General features: G+C 37.0%; 1 long non-coding RNA gene across 1 annotated transcript; it reads right to left on the bottom strand.

The window, feature by feature from the left end:
* Nucleotides 1-246: 246 nt before the first annotated feature.
* Nucleotides 247-2514, bottom strand: LOC120092759 (uncharacterized). The gene is made up of 3 exons (XR_005486144.2): nucleotides 2103-2514; nucleotides 791-860; nucleotides 247-549 (listed from the first exon to the last, which is right to left on the bottom strand). It is a non-coding gene; the product is annotated as an uncharacterized LOC120092759 (long non-coding RNA).
* Nucleotides 2515-16514: the final 14000 nt, after the last annotated feature.

The raw sequence follows: 16514 nt of genomic DNA, 5'->3' as shown, positions 1-16514 counted from the left end.
CAAACTAATTAAAACTTTTTATTAAATCTAGGCCAGTTAAACTAAGTAATACACTTTGTGCTAATAAGTAATTTAAACAAGAATTTTATACAAATAAATTCATTTCAAATAGTCAATAAACTAAAACTAACACTTTTAAACACCTTGTTTAATAATAATAATAAGATTGATAGGCGATAGAAGTTTTTAAGAGCTATCAATCAAAACAAACAAATATCAATCAAAACAAACAAATATGAACAATGATTTCAAGAATTAAAAATTGTAATTAATTTATTCCAATGAAATATAATAACAATAATTGATTGCAAAAATAAATTAGGAGAGGGATAGAGAAATTGACACGTGATTTTATAGTGGTTCAACATGACCTGACCTACATCCACTTCCCAAGCTCCACTTGGGTATATCATTCAATCTTGACTCTTCCCACGACTTAGAGTCGAACCGCTACAGTGTTCCTTTTTTGGAGTAAGAACAAACTCGATCCTTTTTACGGTTGAGAATCAAACTGTTACAACACTCTTGTTATGGGTTCAAGAGCAACCTCTACAAAAATTTGGAAAAGTTTAACAACACATTCGACAAACCCTCTAAAAGACTAGATTTACAAATTTTGAAATTGAAAGAATGTAATTCCTTTTCGGGAGCATGTGAACGTTGTACAATCGAAATTCAATTTGAAACACACAAAATGCAGAGAGATAAACATTCCAAATTTACAGTGGATAAACATTGAATTTCTAAGCATACATTCTACAAAGGAATGGAAGAAAAAAAAAATACTTACCCTTGTAGAAATTCATTCTTCACGAATTTCCTCTCCAAATGTCACAAACACCAATTCATCTGTACGAACACTGGAAAACAATTCCATGAATATCACCACCTGGAACATCTACTATTCTCAAGACAAGAGAATAAGGAAGTGTGGTTTCCTTGTACTTATTTTAGGAGAAAGGAAAGATAGAAGGATTGAGAGAGAATGATAGAGTTTTTTTTGGAAAGAGTTCTTTTTTTGTAACGTTTTTCACGTTTCATACACCCTTATGTCTATTCACAACAGACTTATCAAAGAGGAGGAGGAGTTACAATAACTCCCCCATGTAGAGATAACTCCCCTAAAATTAGGAGTTATTTTATTATAAAAATATTATATTAATAACAACATTAACAATATTACACTAACGAAAATAATATAGGATTAATTAATCAACCATTAATTTTTCAGATCCTGAACAATGTGGCGCCACACTATCTCCTAGCCTGAGAGCGGTTTATTCATAGTTGGACTATAATCTATTGTTCATTAGAGAAATCAATGATACTTAAGGAGTTAGATGTAACTTCAGAAGCAAAACGATAATTTAGCCTAACTGTACTTGAGTAATTTGTGAAAGGTCATCGTACTATTAATTGATTAAATTTAATATAAATATGATTTATATTAAATATCATATAATAGATAAAAGAAACTATAGTTTATATTGTATGTGATACAATATTAAAACGATAGATTATATATTATATTTGATATAACATATAATTTAATATATATATATATATAATATGATAAAGCTAGTTATCATATTTATATTTATGTTATTATTATTATTTTAATAATAAGGAAGGGGTTACAACTTCTTTCCTTCTTTTGTCTCCATCCCGTGGGTGATGGTTAATTTTGGCACAATAAAAGAAAACGACAGAAAAGTTTTGGTTCTCAATCCTAAAATTCCAAGGAAATATTCGTAGTAGTATTAGTTCTTGTTCGAGGTTTTTTCTTGGAGAAAGTCTGTTCCAGGAAAATCGTGAAGAAAGGGTTCTAAAACTTTTCTTTAGTATGTTGTAATTTATAATTAAATACATATTCAATGATCAAATGATCGATCTGCTTCCGCTCGAGTATTTTCATAAATAATCTATAATCCCACCGGAAAGCAACTCGAGGTCCTTCGATACTCCAAACTAGCCTTCAAATATTATGGGTAAATGAACTACGAATATTAAGCCAAAACTAAAATCAATCTCTATGGCATTCCAAAATTTTTCCAAGCACAGTAAGAAACCTACTAAATCTTGCAAACGAAACCTTTACTCACAAAAATCTAGGATTCTGATGAAGACCAAGGTACCGACGACAACATTGGTCGGAGATCGATGGTGGCATCGTCGGGTTTGGGACTGGGCGCAGGCGGCGGCTGGCGGCTGGGCGAGCGAATGGTGAGGGAGAGGGAGAGAGACGGTGGCGGGCTGGGCGAGTGAAACGCTCGGTGTGATCGAGCGACGAATCGGCGACGTTGAGCGATAGGCGGTGGCTCCTCCGGCGGTCAAACGCTGAGGCTGAGCAGGATGCTGACGCGAGGTGAGGCGGCTGGTTCTTCGATCGACTGGGAGAAGGCTCCAACGGCTGCCTCACGCGTGAAGAAGATGAACTCTCTTTTTTCCCTTTTTATCTTTCACGCTAACCGAGATACTCATAAATATATAAGTATATATATTTATTTTTACCCAAAACCCTAATTCCAATATATATATATATGCATACGAAAAAGCTTTGACTCAAATACCATCAAATTTCTGTTTGTTTATAACTAACTTGTATAATGGTCAGCTGATATGACCTTATAAATACCACTGATTTCAAATTCGAATTACACACACAGAGTTATCGTCATTTTCTTAATTTTCTTGCAAACATCAAATCTGTAAGCAATCTTTATTAAGTAAAAAGATTTCAGATCTTCCCGTGGATGTAGGCAACCTTGCCAAACCATGTAAACACTATGTCTCTTTCTTCTTCCATTATCTTTCTTGTTCAATCGAGTAATTCTTTATTGTAAATCGCGCGTCAATCGTTTACATTTCAAATTGCATCGAGTAACAAGATTATCGAGTCAATCGTGCATCGATTCATCGCTATTGAGTTGCTTCGAGTACATCATTTTCACCTTCGAGTTACACCGAGTATCATTCAAGAATCGTCGAGTACAATCGAGTATTAGTTCTGTTGTCATCGAGTTGCATCGAGAATTTAACAGAGACTACTCAGACGAAGAAGGGATTTCTGATCGAGGATTGAGTAGCAAGTAGTCGAGCACCCGAGTTTCGGGTATCAAGGATTTGGCAGAATTATCCTGAGCTATTTCTTTATCTCTCCAATGTTGATCTTGAGTATTTGAGACTTGTGAATGTTGATAGTCTCAGAGGCTTAGCAGGATCCTCTTGCTACTAAGGATCTCCCCAACAAAATGTATCTGAGGGAGTTTCGGGTATCAATGTTGATCATGTTTAAGATGGATCCTGCTAAGCCCCTTTCAGATAATTTGGATGAATTCAAGAGGATAGTTTCAGAGTTCAAGAGCCTTGGTGAGAAAATTGATGACGAGAATGAGGCTTTTGTGCTATTAAACTTTTTACCCGAAGCCTATAAAGATGTGAAGAATGCTTTGAAGTATGGCAGAGAATCAGTCACCACTGATGCCATCATTTCAGTATTAAGAACAAGAGAGTTAGAGCGTCAGACAGTCAAGAAGAAGAAGCCTAGTGCAAAGGGGCTATTTGCCAAGGGGAAAAACAAGCAGAACCAGTATAAGGGGAATAAAAATCAGTCAGATGAAGAGACAAGCCTAAGACTAAGTTAAGATGTAATTACTGCAAGAAGAAAGGTCACCTGAGGAGATTGCTACGGTCTGAAAAGGAAAAACCAAGAAAAAAAGAAGGATCAGAAGGCGAAACAACCATAACCATCAGTGGTTGAAGGTTCCTATTTTTACTCTAATGTCTTAGCCTCCACCAAAAATCAAACCAACTAAATTAGTCTTTTTGGGAAGCATGATTGGGTGCTAGACTCCGGATGTACTATCACATGACACTTTCAGACATTGGTTTAATACTTACAAGGAAATAGATGGAGAATCAGTGTACATAGGCTATAATGAAGCCTGCAAGATAAAGGGGGTTGGTTCAGTGTCCTTGAAGCTAAAGAACAAATCAATCAAGCTTCTAAGAAATATTAGACATGTACCTTTGCTCAAGAAAAACTTGATATCTCTGGGCATGTTGGACTTCATTGGGTATGAATGCAGAGGAAAAGGTGGAGTTCTTGAAGTAATCAAGGATTCCAAAGTTGTGTTGGTTGGTGAGAAGGTCAATGACCTTTACATTTTGAGAGGTGTAGAGATGATGACAAGTGCCTACACAACTTCAACAACAAGCTTAACAGAGGCTGACTTGTGGCATAAAAGACTCTCCCATATTAGTGAGAAAGGGATGCAAGCTCTGTCCAAGCAAGGAACTTTATCCAAAGGTATCAGTGAGCACCTTTCCTTTTGTGAGCGTTGCATTTTAGGTAAAGCAACCAGGCAAAGCTTCACAAAATCTCAGCACACCACCAAATGAGCTTTGGATTATCCATTCTGATCTATAGGACCATCTCCTACACCAAGCCTTAGTGGCTCAAGGTATTTTCTAACATTTATAGATGATTTTTCTAGGAAAAGCTAGATATACTTTCTAGAAACTAAGGAGCAAGTATTTGGAAAGTTTAAAGAATGGAAAGCCATGATAGAAAATCAAACATCTAAAAGGTTAAAATACTTTAGAACCGATAATGGGCTTGAATTTTGTAATGAACACTTTGATAAATTTTGTAGTGAGAATGGCATAACTAGACATAGAATAGTGAGGTATACACCTCAACAAAATGGGTTGTTGAGAGGTTAAATAGAACCATAATAGAAAGGGTTAGGTGTTTGCTCTCTGATGCTATCTTAGGGGACAATTCTTGGGTAGAAACTGGATCCTATACAGTGTATACCCTAAATAGGTGTCCTTACACATCTTTAGATTTGCTTACCCCTGAGGAAAAGTGGACCAATCACCCTTCTAATCTATAGATAACCTCGAGGTATTCGGATGTGTAGGGTTTGTACACCAAAATAAGGAAAAGTTAAGGGCCAGAGCAGTCAAGTGTTTGTAGGCTTTACAGAGGGTGTCAAGGGGTTCAAAATGTGGCATCCTATTGAGAGGAAGTTCCATGTGAGCAAAGACATCTCCTTTAGGGAAGATGAGATGTTTATGCAAAAGGAGAAGAAGGTGGAGGATGAAGAAGAGTCATCTAACATCGAATTTGAGGTGGAGTTACCATCTGAGTAGCCAAATGAGTCTGCCAATCTAGTATCATAGAAGAAACTAAGGAAGATGTAGAGGAACATGAGGAGACAACATATGAGGAACCTGATTTAACAAAGAAGAACTATCACACCTCCAACTAGATATACTGAAATGAATTATATGAATCTAGTTTTAAAACCTGTAGTAGCTCCTACTAGCCAAGAACCAACTGCCTTTGACGAAGCAACAAGTTGTGCTAATACAACGGATTGGATTGAGGCAATGAATGAGGAGATGCATTCACTTAAGTTAAATGACACTTAGTCCTTGGTTCCTCTACCAAAAGGGTATAAATCCGTTGCTTCTAAATGGATTTTTAAACTTAAAAGGAAGGAGTATCCAGTGATCAAAAGCCCAGGTTTAAAGCTAGATTGGTTGCAAAGGGGTTCACTCAAAGGGAAGGAACAAACTATGCTGAGATTTTCTCTCCTATTGTGAAACAGACTTCCATAAGTTTCTTCTATCCTTAATTGCTCAAAATAATCTAGAATTGTATCAACCAGATGTCAAAACTTCATTTCTTCATGGAAATTTAGAGGAGACAATTTATATGAAGCAACCTAAAGGATTTGAAGTTAAAGTTAAAGAAAATCTCTTTTGTTTACTCAATAAGTCTATATGTGGGTTAAACAATCACCTAGATGCTGGTATAAGAGATTCAAGGACTATATTTATAGCATTGGGTTCAAAAGAAGTTCATTTGACATATGTGCTTATGTAAACATAGGTTCTTACAAGGACAAAGTTTACCTACTCATATATGTAGATGACATGTTGCTGGTAGGTAGGTCCAAAAAAAATCTAACCCATGTTAAAAACCTCTTAAAAAGAGAGTTTCATATGAAGGACTTAGGAAAAGCAGGCAAGGTCCTAGGAATAGAGATCCATAGGAACAAAGAGGAGTCTATTCTAAGCACCAGTCAGTCCAATTATTGTGAGAAGATCCTTAAAAGGTTCAACATGAATGATGCCAAACCTGTGAGTTTGCCCTTTACCAGCACTTTAAGCTGTCTTCAGCCAACTCTCCTAAGGATTCTGACCAAGAACATAAAAAACAGATGGCTATCATACCTTATAGTCAAGCTGTCGGAAGCCTAATGTATTTAATGATTTATAGACTTGATCTCTCATATTTAACTAGCTTAGTTAGTAGATACATGTCTAATCCTGGTAAAAGACACTGAGCAGCTACTAAATGGATCCTAAGGTATCTAGTTTGGTCTAAAAATACTAAATTAGTCTATCAAAGGTCAGCTGAACCAAAACTAAATTTATATGGGTATGTTGATGCTAACTATGCTGGTGATTTGGAAAAAATGAGTCCTTAACAGGTTACCTTTTCCTTTTTGGTCCTAATCTAATCAGCTGGAAAGCATCACTACAACCTATAGTAGCCTTATCTACAACTAAAGCTGAATATATGGCTTCAACTGAAGCAATCAAAGAGGCTTTGTGGCTCAAGAGACTGCTGAAAGACTTTGGAATAGATTAAACCGTAGTGAAACTCTACTGTGATAACCAGAGTGCTATCCATTTGTCCCAAAATCCACAAGTTCCACACTAGAACAAAGCATATTGATATCAAATATCACTTCATTGGAGATAAAATTGAGATAGGAGAGATAGAAAATTTAAAAGTCCATACTTCTGACAATGCAACTGATATGTTAACAAAACCTGTTTCAAAGCTTAAATTGTTTAAATGTTTAGAACAAGTTAGTTATGAGCTTCCAAACACAGGGTAGATAAATCGGTCAGAATCAGGAAGATCATGGAGAGTGCAAGACATTGTAGTCAAGGTGGAGAATTTGAAGAAGCTTTGACTTAAATACAATCAGATTTCTATTTGTTTATAACTAACATGTATAACGGTCAGCTGGTATAACCTTATAAATACCACTGATTTCAAATTTGAATTACACACACACACACACACACACACATACAGAGTTATCATCATTTTCTTAGTTTTCTTGAAAACATCAAATCTGTAAGCAATCTTCATTAAGTAAAAAGATTTCAGATCTTCTCGTGGACGTAGGCAACCTTGCCAAACCATGTAAACATTGTGTCTCTTTCTTCTTCCCTTATCTTTCTTGATCAATCGAGTAATTCTTTATTACAAATCGCTCGCCAATCGTTTACATTTCAAATCGCATCGAGTAACAAGATTATTGCGAACCCCAAATCCTAATTTCTCTACTTGAGTATGGTCCCTACTAAGACTAGTGTGATGAGTAGGTTGATATGGAAACTAGTGTGGAATGGTAGAGGAAAAAGTGGAGATTTGAAGAAAAGAAGAAATTTGGAAATTTGGCTAAGTATAGAATTTTGTGTGTTGATGCGTTGAAAGAGTGGTTGGTGAAGGCATGCGGCTGAAGAAGGAAAAAGGAGATGATGCGTTGGAAGGCACACAAGTAGGCGAGACATGCATGGAAAGGCAGCTCATGCGTCAAGCAGCCTCGGCCAGCGCCCATGCCATGCATCGAGCAACCTCGGCCAGATGCCCTGCCCATGCATCGAGCAGCCTCGACCGAATGCCCTGCCAATGTGTGGAACGGGCACGCCCATGCGTTGAGCGCCTAGCCGAGTAGCGATGTCGTGGGTCGAGGTGCCCTGCCATGCAGCCAAGCGCGCAGCCCATGTGGCCAAGCACACCCATGTGGCCGAGCGAGCAAGCGATGGCCAGCATACGCCGCATGCCCATGCATCAAAGCAGCACGCCTATGCGCTGAAGCACCCGACCAAGCATCAAGGCGCCACACGCAGCCCATGCGGCCAAGCACGTCCAATGTGTCGAGCGGTCAGCACGCCCATGCGTCGAGCGACCAACCTATGCAACACGCCTATGCGTTGGTGGCCAGCACCATGCGCCCATGCCAAACAAGCCGTGTGATGCTACCTAGTGAGCCATGCGTTGGTGATGGTTAGCTTCTTGCGATGGCTAAGTTGAATTGTAATGAGAGTAAATTGGCTTGCTATGCGTTGATGATAGGCTATGCATTGAGTATGGATTATGTGTTGAACATCCAAGAGTTGGACGCATACAAAGGATGAGATCAGCAGGAGAACATCATCAAAACCATGCGTCTTCTTGGGATGAAAGCCTTAAGCCTTAAGAATTTGAGGTGGTGGCATCAGATTGGAGGCTCATGCGTTGGCAACGTGGGAGGAAGACACTTAGCTTGCAATGATCACAACATTGCATTGATGGGGTGAGAAGGAGACACTTGGCCATGTAGCCAAGTAGGTGGTGTCAACTCTGGAGAAGGTTTGGATGCCTATAAATAAGGCCAAAAGACTTCATTTTTAGATCACAATTCAAAAATACCGTAAAAATAGTGGGAGAGTTGAGCAAACCTTGCGTTGGAGCCAAATCCATGCGTTAGTCATAGAGGACGCATTGGACAGTGAGGTTTGAAGAGGACGCATCATCTTGGGACGAGGAGTTCTCCCAATTTACTCGTGCGTTTGGAGTGATTTCAAAGCCACCTGAAATTTCTGAAAGTCTAGTTTTCAGGGTAGGGCTGCTGAAAGAAAAGCTCGAAGGGATCGGGATGAAAACTGAGAAGAAGGCAGAAGGGTCAAGCAGTCGGATAAGCTTGAGCCAGTCCTAGAGATTCTATGATTTCGGCCAAACCACGAGAAGTTCTGAGCTCAAATTTTAGGGTAATCTTCCTGATACATTTTAGAATATGTTTGTAGAAGAAAGCATCTCAAAATAAGATTTATAAATACGAGTAATTTAAGTTGAAAGTTGAATCAAGATTCTAGGGGTGAAAAGGGAGCCTGAGGTAGAAAAGGGAGCTACTAGAATGAAAAGCTCCTAAGCAATCAAGGTGAGTGGCTAAAACGTTTTGACTAAAACATTTACTTAAAATGTTTGATTACAATGTGTTATAGAAAGCATGTTTTAAAGAAGATTATTCTCATGCCAACTAGTTTTACAAAGTGAATTCCAAGCAAACCATGAGTTATGTTTTAAACGCATGCATGTGTGAGAAATCAAAAGCGATTTATATGTGTTAAATATACTCAGCATGCGTTAGTACCTTTAAAGCCATGTTTTTATATGTGTTACATGCTTTAAAGAGGAAGTCATTTATGATTAGTTTTACTTAAAACGCGATATCGAAGAACATTTGAGAAGGTATCTGCCCAACTAGATACTGAAGGACATTTGAGAAGGTATCTATTGGTACTAAAGGACGTTTGAGAAGGTACCAAACCAACCAGATACTGAAGAACGTTTGAGAAGGTATCTGAATAGAAGTATCTAAGGTATGACGGTACTTAGTATGGCCACGTGCACGTAGGTAGTTAGAGTCAGAGATTGAGCAAAAAGGTTCTCTCTTGACTAGCAGTTGGTGTTGGGATTGTTTTATCCACAGTAAGGGTTATTCTCAACTGAGAAATAGTTTACTGTTTTATGATTAAAATAACTTTATATGTTTTATGCTTGGAAAATGTTTATACTGCAGTACAAGTACTGTAGAAGCTTATATTTCAGTTAAACTTTTCATTGAAATTTTGCATGAGAATCAATTATCTTTCTTAAGTCACTCACTAGGCGCAAGCTCACCCCGTTTTTAAATGTTTTCTCTCCCCCCCCCCCCCCCACAGGTAGCGGTCAAATCCTCTTAAGATAGCTCTGTATCTGCTCTGCCACTAAAGGAATAAGAGATTTGTAACCCGTCGGTTTAGGTGGTTACTGTTAATATTGTACACATGTTACTGTTGTTCATATAAGGACTAGGGTTTTTGGGTCTTGGGACTTGTGAATCTAGTGTCGTAATGACTCTAAATATGTTATGTTTCTGAATTAATAAATTTTGGCCTAAAGACATTCCACTATATATAAGTTATATTTTGGTATCAGAATTATTCCGCAAGAGTTATGAGGCAGTAAGTGTGAGCCAAAGGGTTGATAACTGTTGCAGTCACGCCCTTCTCTAGGGTAAGAGGGCGGTCTAGGGAGGGGTGTGACAATTATCGAGTCAATCGTGCATCGATTCTTGCTGTCGAGTTGCTTCGAGTACATCGTTTTCACCTTCGAGTTGCACGGGGTATCGTTCAAGAATCGTTGAGTACAATCGAGTATTAATTCTGTTGTCATCGAGTTGCATCGAGAATTTAACAAAGACTAGTCAGACGAATAAGGGAATTCTGATCAAGGATTGAGTTGCAAGCAATCGAGCACCGAGTTCGGAGTATCGAGGATTTGGCAGAATTAGTCTGATCCATTTCTTCATTTCTCCAACATTGATCTTGAGTATTTAGGACTTGTGAAAGGTCATTAGCCTAACAACGTATAATTCCTTTTTCTATATATATCTATATATATATATATATTAAATCTTAAATTTCAATCTCAAAATCCAAAATAAACCCCAAATAATTAAATGAAAATTACTTGAAAATTTGGGTCATTACAACTTTATTTTCTTTATGATCATAGAAGTAACCACGCCCCATTTCTTTGAGATAGCCTACAAATAGGCATAACTCTAAACGAGGTTATAATTTCTTTGGATTTGCCTCAAGCACGTGTTAGGCAATCTCAAATCTTGAAGCGTCGTAAACTACCTTTATGATCTTTCCATAATTCCAAAGAAGTTTCAAAAATACTTTTGGATGGAACATTGTTCAAAATATAAGCTGCAGTCATTACTGCATGACCCCAAAACGAATTAGGTAAATGAGCACAACTCATTTAGACCGAACCATATCCAACAAGGTTCTATTTCTCTTTTTTGATACACCGTTTTGCTAAGGTGTACTAGGTTCTAAGAGTTGGGATACGATTCTATTCTCTATCATATAGTTCATAAATCTGAAATCCAAATACTCTCCACCTCGATCTGATTGAAATATTTTACTTATTTAACCCAATGAATTCTCAACTTCAGTTTTATACTCTTTGAACTTTTCAAGAATTTCAAACTTGTGTTGTATTAGGTAAAGATACTCATACCTTGAATAATCATCTATGAATGTGATGAAATATTCAAACCCTTATCTTGTTTTAACATTCATAGAACCACAGAGGTCTGAATATACAAGTTCTAAAGGATATTTGGCTCTATAACCTATTCTAGTAAAAGATCTTTTTGTCATTTTGTTTTTAAGGCATGATTCACATATAGGCAAAGAGTCTTCTTCTAACTCACATAGAAGTCCACTCTTGACCAACCTCTCAATCCTGTTGAGATTAATGTGATCTAATCTCATATGCCAAAGATAAGCATTTTGTTTAAGATAAAGCTTTTGTCTTTTATCTTGAGTTGTTGCAGTCTTGAACATTTAAGTATTAAGAAACGCTTTAGTTGCTAATGGCCTTTCTCTAAGTTTGCAGGAAAAATATGAACACCATTCTTATGAATAAACATTTTATTTATATTAAAATTAACATAACACTGTTGTTCAAGAAAAGTCTATACAAAAATCATCTTCCTTTCTAGACCAGAAACCACATACACATCGTGTTAGAGTTAAACAACATGCAGCGGAAGTATCAAGGATCCATAAGCATTCTAATTCACTAATTTTAGTAAAAACTTAAAGCATGTTGTTCATAAAAATGGGTTTTCAGAACGTACCTTTGAAGAACTCTTCAAGAAAATCGTTGTTCAACTGCTGTCTTCACTTGATATCAATGTGAACTATCTCAAAGCCATCCTTACTATGCTCCTGGAGCTTTAGGCAGAGTTGTGGGACTCAAGAATAGCTTGTAGATGTGGAGAAACAAGGGAAGCTCATCGCAGCAAGTTGAAGAAGACAACTTCTTCTTCACCATGATTTTTCTCTCAAAATTATGTATTCATCTTTTTCTCCAACAACTCCAATCTTCTCTATATATCAAGATGAACATGCAAAGAGATGGAGTGCATGGCTTGTAGCTCATGCTTGGAGAATCAAGGTAGAGAAGATCATGGTTTGTGTGTGAGCATAAAGATGATGATAATGGAAAAAACTCTTTTTCCATTATGTGCAACCCATGCAAACGATTTTTTCATTTTCCATTTTAAAACAAAAAATGACTTTTAAATCATTTTAATTTAAAATTGGATTTTATTAAATTAATTTAATATCATGCACAATAATCATCTTTATATATTTAAATCATATTTAAATATTTATTCTCTTGTTCCGTTTAATTTTGTACGTTTCAAATTAATTTCTCAAGCTACTCTAAAGCGTACCCATTTACGAGCTAGTAGGGGGATCTCGCAGACCTACAGATCATGGGTTCCAATGATCTGAGATTAATCGGCTAAACTCATTAGACCGATCTAACCCTCATTCGTTAACTAATGGGTAATTCCACTAAAACCTATAGCTGAACTCCCCTCACTGTAGATATATTATGTCCACTCGATATAACCATGATTAGTAAGTTAACCCTTCACAGGTTGCTCGTAATAATGGCTGAGTCGAATCTCTGTTTTACCCCCGAAATTACCACTTTTTCCTTAAGTTCCAATGATCCCATAATGAATAATTGATTTGTGATCCAATCAACAAATTGAATCCCTCTCAGGCCAATGAGAGGGCGAGGCCTCTTGTTCAAGACCCAGAATCAGCACTTAAAGGGAACAACCTCTCTACTAACCCTAATCGGTTAGGAGTGAATTCCCTCTTGCACCCTATGTTCCCAACTATTCATCCGGTCTTATCCCCAAAATGGTAAGCTTATTGAGCAGAGAAAATTGGTTTACTCTCACCGTTTGTAGATCAAAAGATAATCCCGAACAAACAGGAGTTCATAGTTAGCTCAGGATTAAGGTTAAGTTACCTAGGTCATCGCTTTGAAATCGTCAGTCCTAAACAATAAACAACGTTATAAAGTAAGAGTGACAAGTTTCATGGTCCGATCTTGCACAAAACTCATTTGCACAGGACACCCCCACTCCTCATGTCTCAACATGCACGAATTAGGATCACTTCGTATGTAGCACTTTACAACTCTTTGTAACAACTACAGAGTAGGCCGCATCCAATAGTGTTACCAGAAGAAGATACCCAACCTTATTCATATACTATAGATCATTTTGACTATTTACTCGAATCTGATCCACTTGTATGTCTCCACATAAAGTTCAAGTACTCATATAATAGTCAAGGGACTTAGGTTTATTGAATTTCTAAAAAACAATATATTCAACAACAACTTTATCGAATTCTCATAATAAGTTCTAATGTTTACAAACCACGAGTTTTATGACATAAAACCCAACAAACTCCCACTTGGACTAAAACTCCAGTAGTAACTTATATATCCGAAATATAAAACTGGGTTTCTGAGTTTTATAGAGAAATACAATAAACTAGGGCATCCCATACCCATGGTTTTTGCCATTTAGTATCTCATACCTGATATTTCTCCCACTTGCCTTAAGTTATTAACCTCTGGTATTTCTAGTCTTACTAGACGATTCTTAAACACTTTAGTCGAGAGAATCATTGTAGACATATTAGTATACAAATAGGTTTCTAATGGGGAAATTATCTATTTCTCAATAATAGTTAGGAAACATATTTTCCTCCCACTACATTGTAGTACTCTCAACTTTTTTATTAAGATGGTCTGACCTGCCTTAACAACTCTTGTTAACAGTTAGAGCTAGAAATCTTAAATTTATTATACTTCGATCTTAGCTATTTAAATATCTGAATATTTGCTAATGGCTATTAACACTTTGATTCTTAACAGAAGTTGCTATGAGATAGAACAAACATATTTCTTGAAAATGAACATTTCATTTAACACAAAAATATGTACAAAAGGTTCATTACAAGGTTTAACAAAAGCAGGTAATTTACATCTTCATCAGCAACTTCTCTTACTGGATGAGTTGAGCAAACGGTCTCCAGGATCTAAGCAGCCTGTTTGCCTTTCTCTACTCTCTTCTCTGCAAGATATTTAGGACAATTTCTCTTCCAGTGCCCCAACTCATTGCAGTGAAAACATTTCCCTTTCTCTACAGCGGTTATCTTACTCTTCTTACCAACAGGTTTTTTCCCTTTCTCTTTGTCTTTCTTCGCTAGAATACTCTTAATCTGCGAAGACGAGGCAACTTCAGGCTTGAAGGAAATTCCTCTCTTTTCAGTAGAAGCAACATTTACTTCTGGTACTGGTTCCAGACCTTTAGTTCTCAACATGGTCTGAAAAGCCTATAGCTCATTAAGAAGAGTTGTCATGTTGTATTCAATTTTATTCATGAAGGCATTGGTACAAAATTGCAGAAAACTCTTCGAAAGAGATTCTAGAATAAAGCCAACTTGACTTCTCTCATCCATCATAGCACCGTTCACTTCAACCACATTAAAGTGGACCATCATGTCCAATACATGTTCACGAACATTGGTCCCCTCTTTAAAGCGACTATTGTAAACGTATTTGATAGCATCATGCCTTAGGGTAAAGGACGGTTGTCCAAACATCCCTCTTAGAGATTCCATAATCTCTTTGGCAGTGTTCATACCCTCGTGTTTTTTGGCCAAAACGTCAGATAGGCTGGCGAGGATATAAGCACGGGCTTTATCATTAGCCCTGATCCATTTATCAAATGCTTCCCGAACAGTTCAGTTGGTATTTAAGCTAGGAATGGGAGGACATTCCTCCATTAAAACAAATCTCAAATCGTCTATCGTGAGTATTGTATTCAAATTTGATTTTCAGTTTACATAATTATCCCCAATCAATTTGTCCAAAGCCAACAATTGTATAATATAACTCGTCATTCTGAAATTATAAATAAATTTTATAAACGAATTGCTTTTAAATCCAATCAGGTTTTAGCAAAGTGATAATGTACCCATAATCATTATTTTTGCAACGATACTTAAGTGATTTAGAACAATTGCTACCGTAGGGCAGTCAAGATTTCCTTCACAAAAGCAAGACAATTCTTGACCAAATACTATCTCCAGAAGAACTCATATTCCGATAGCCATTTAGTTATCGTTTTCGGTCAAGATCATTAGTAACACTTAGTAAGTCTTGTAAGTGTAGACCCGCCATTTTAAGATCTTATAGAACGACATGAGTATGCCTCCGAAATAGAAGACAATACCCAAGACGGAACTATAAGACCCTATTCATTTTACTGAAGCCTGGGTTGTTCTGAATCCTATGTTACAACCCTCCGTAGGGATCGCCGAGGTTAACGACTAGCTAGTGCCGCATGAAAAACAGTAGCAGGCGCAACATAAGAATCTCACGGTTCAGACTAATGGAGGAGACCGTAGGACAATGTTGACACATTTCCATCACCCACTTACTATGAACGACTTCCCCCATTCACCTTGTTATTGACCCATGCAAACACTTTCCGTATGGAGCAGCCGAGGTAAGATCGACAAGAAGCCAAGCATGAATCTCACGATGTGAACTCTTGAGGACGTGAGAGCTAATAACTTTTATTCTCACACTGAAGTGTTCTAAATGTTTGGGTATTTTACTTAGGCAAAACGGCTAATTTCATACAACCTAAGTCTAAGTAGTTTATCCAAATATAACTCTTATAATTAGATTTAACCTACAATATCTGGGTGATAAACCATTTTATTACCTCATATCACTCATGAATGCTCATAAAATCGGCTACCAACACTCAATTATTCGGCTATAATCCCCAGGTAGAAGGTGTTTCGTAGACCGTCAACTTAAATACCCCCAACCTTTGACAAGATTATATACCGATTAAGTTTGTAACCATAGTTTTATAAGTTTAACGACCTATTTTAACTATTAAAACAAGTGGTTAACCTAAGTGAGCATGCAACTGTTCTTTGTTATGGATTTTAAACGTCTAACTAATTTTATAACAGCTTACAAAATTTAGACATGCTTAACATCTACGACAAACAACGAAGGTATCTAATATAACTATTATATTAAACATAACCCTAACATGCATACTATATATCATAACAATTATAACATACTGTCAATGCATGTAACATGCTTCCTACGGTGGGGTGTTAAATCTACATGGCATACTGTATGCATATACATGAATTTATTTAATTATGACATACATCTCATGCATAAACAATTAAATACTAACTGTTATGGTTTTCGTTTTGGCATAAACAAACAAACAGATAGCTATCAATTACAAACAGCTTCATAACCGTCTTTGAACTGCTTAAACCGCTCCAAACTGAACCCAAAACAACTTGAACCGGGTTGGACGAGTTTGAACCGGACCAACAAAGCTTGAACTGAACCAACCACAACCATTTGAGGCTGAACCGGATTGAACTGTGAGTAAACTGGTCGAACCCATTGCTCTCGGTCCAACCTCAATATGCTGCTAAGGTCAATTGTGTAA

The sequence above is a fragment of the Benincasa hispida genome, unplaced genomic scaffold (genome assembly GCF_027475165.1).
Source record: "Benincasa hispida cultivar pf3 unplaced genomic scaffold, pf3_genome.v1.1 HicScf373, whole genome shotgun sequence".
Classification (NCBI taxonomy): domain Eukaryota; kingdom Viridiplantae; phylum Streptophyta; class Magnoliopsida; order Cucurbitales; family Cucurbitaceae; genus Benincasa; species Benincasa hispida.
The sequence above is the reverse complement of the archived record's forward strand: the minus strand, read 5'-3'. Positions and strand labels throughout refer to the sequence as shown.